At 42.4% G+C, this 3126-nt stretch overlaps 1 non-coding gene across 1 annotated transcript; it reads right to left on the bottom strand.

Moving 5' to 3' along the window:
- Positions 1 to 2740: 2740 nt before the first annotated feature.
- Positions 2741 to 2847, bottom strand: LOC145168221 (small nucleolar RNA R71). The gene has a single exon (XR_013741792.1). It is a non-coding gene; the product is annotated as a small nucleolar RNA R71 (small nucleolar RNA).
- Between the last annotated feature and the right edge of the window lie 279 nt (positions 2848 to 3126).

Here is a 3126-nt window from a genome sequence, read left to right as displayed (position 1 = left end):
CTTCTTGTCTACATTCATGCCCCAGTTGTTCTTCCCTGTCCTCTTAGCAAACTGCTTGGCCCTGAAAACAGCCATAGCAATCTGCCATGTGATGTCCATCTCTTCCATATCTTCTGGATGAATCTGATCCGGGTCAGCAAATGACAGCTGATGTGGAAGCTCTCCAGCTACAAAGGCATTGTAGCAGTTAACAAGCCCAGTGGCTAGAGCCAGATTATCATCAGTGTCTTTCGTGTTTGAGGAAGAGGCTACAACTGGCACATTTGGAGGGGGAACAGCTTGTGGAGTGACAAATGGCTGGCTTTGAGAATAAGGAATGGATAATGCAGTAGCGAAGGTCTGAATCTGAGGTTGTTGAGCAGCAAAAGCTTGACCTGAGGAAGACATGATTGAGGAGAGAGCATTGTTGGATGAGATTCCAAGATTTGCAGTAGAGTACGAGTTCACATGGTTAATGTCTCTCTGTTTGTCATCAATATCACAAGCTTTGATGATCGCCATGATTTCAGCAAGAGTGAGGCGATTTAGATCCTTGGTCTTCTTAATCGCAGCAACATTCATGTCCCATGACCTGGGAAGAGCATTCAGAAGCTTCTTGTTAATCTCCGACTTGGTCAAGAAAATCCCAGATATATTAATGTCAGTGGTGAGAGTTGTGAACCGCTGCAGCTGTGCCTCAAGAGTCTCTCCGGGAATGTAGTTGAACATATTGAACTTTTGTCGCAACATGTCCTAGCGACTCTCCTTTATATCTTCATTTCCTTCATATACCTCAATTAGGGCTTCCCACAAATCTTTAGCTGAAGTGTACTCTCGGAAACCTTGAGCAATATCGGGAGATAATGCCATGGTTAGAGTGGCTAAAGCCCTTTCCTGTTCTTCCACTTTTTCAAACTCTTCATCTGTGTAATTCTCAACAGCTTTGTCAATTACTTGTCCTCCAACCGTCATAGTGATTCTAACAGGGCCTCTAAGAATGCTTCTCCAGACTTTAAAGTCCTTCATTTTAATGTACTTTTCAATCCTGTATTTCCACTCAGGAAAACCATCTGCATACATTAATCTTGGAATACGCGTAGTTGTGCCCATGATAGTATCAAGTTCGTGAAAGTGAGTTTGACTTTGAGATTCTATTTGAAATTAAAGCAAATTAAAGTCAGAAAAGAGTTTACGGTTGATGAAATTACGACCGCAAACTGGGTTTATGGTTAATGAGTTTACGACCGTAAACCAAGTTTACGGTTGAGGTGTTTACGATCGTAAACTCGGTTTACGGTTAAAGAGTTTATGACCGTAAACTGCGTTTACGGTTTGGATGATTACGATTTGGATGTTTATGGTTTAAGTGTTTACGATTATTGAAGCTTTGTTTACGGTTAATGAAGATTCATAATTTACGGTTGATTAAGGTTCTTGAGTTTACAGCTGTAAACAGAGTTTACGGTCGGCAGTAAACTCCCAGAAGTTCTTCAAAAACACGATTTTGGAGTAGATTCAATCCCTTTAACCACGAAAACACTAAAACCAATCTCGAACAATAAGAATGTCAGTCTAAACAGCCAAGAACTCGATTGAATGAGGCTTTGACACCGATTTTCACTCTGATACCAATTGTAAGGTCCTGAAACGGATCTTTACCAATGATCAAGTAACAAACAATCACAATAGAAGTAGAAGAAGAAAAGAAATCAAGCTTGCACACGTTTATAGCATAAAACGTCTGGTACAACTCGACACAGTACACCGTAAACTCTCTGGCATCAACAACTAGACAAAGATCTACACCACCACTATATATACTCGACTGGGCCGCAAACTGGGTTTACGGCCGTAAACGTGTTTACGGCCGTAAACTCACCTTTAGACCGTAAACTGCTAAACAACCCACAAAATTACTTTTAAAGACTCAAAAGAACAAATACAATGTAAGCCTAGACCAAACCATTAACGGGACCCTTCATTCAAGATGGAGACTTTACTGCTTATGGGACCCTTTTAGATCTGAGGGTGGCAACCCTAAGCTCACAAACGAGAGATGAGGCGTTCTATGGTTTCTCTGAGGTTGGGGGACAGATAAGGAGGCTAGGGTTTGAGCCATTATGTACTTTATATAGTGGCTCACCCTAAAAGTTAGGGTTTCTGGAAACTGGACGTACGCTGGGCGTACGCAAAAAACACCCGCGACCTTATGACCTTATACACTAGGCATAAGCCAGCCTTACGCTGGGCGTACTCGCGCGCTTACCACCTTGCATGCATGGTCCTTCTTTGCCATTTATTTCCATCAGGGGCCATTTCTGCCAATAACTTCAAAGTGTCATAACTCCTTTATTCAAAGTCCGTTTCCGACAAACTTTATATCCACGAAAAGGTGGCGAGAAGCCCTACGCTTCTAGTGACACACCCCAACCCAAAACCTCTCGAATAAAAACTCAAAACCCATAAAGACCAAAACGCCCCTAGCCTTGGCCTCTGAAATCCATAAACGGATACTTTCGGAACAGGGTGTTACATGAACCTGGTAAAAACCGGACCGAACCGGGAAAAAAACCGAACCGGTTTTGATGAAATCTTAGATCCGATAACCGGCCCGGGGTTCCAAAAAAATGGTCCGGTCCAGTCCGGTTCACCGGTTCGGTCCGGTCCACCGGTCCAAACGCTCACCCCTAGTTCAGTCACTACTTGGGCACAGATGCGTGAAGAATTCCTCCAACAATTTTTTCCACCATCAAAAGTTTATAAACTCAAAAAGGCCATAGCTAGATTTGAGCAATAAGTGGGGGAGTCTTTAAATGAGGCATGTGAGCGATACAAAGGGTTAATAAGAAATTGTCCCCAAAATGATTTAAACGAGCAACAAGAGGTCTTGATCTTCTACGATGGGGTGAACATCACGACAAGGAAACTCCTTGATTCTCGAGTACCTTTAATGAAGAAGAATCCCGCTGAAATTAAAGAATTAATCAAATAATTTTCAAAGCATTCACGGGAATATCACAACCCTCGTAATGATGGAACTAGGGGAATCGGGAATTATGTATCGGAAGATATGGCGGCGGTATTGGAAATGTTAAGTAGCATGGGTAGAAGAATTACCAAGATGGACCAATCCATACACACAATACG

This window comes from Lactuca virosa, chromosome 3, assembly GCF_052849685.1.
Source record: "Lactuca virosa cultivar CGN04683 chromosome 3, Lactuca_virosa_CGN04683_v6, whole genome shotgun sequence".
Lineage (NCBI taxonomy): Eukaryota > Viridiplantae > Streptophyta > Magnoliopsida > Asterales > Asteraceae > Lactuca > Lactuca virosa.
Note: the sequence above shows the minus strand (reverse complement) of the source record. Positions and strands in the feature narration are given on the sequence as shown.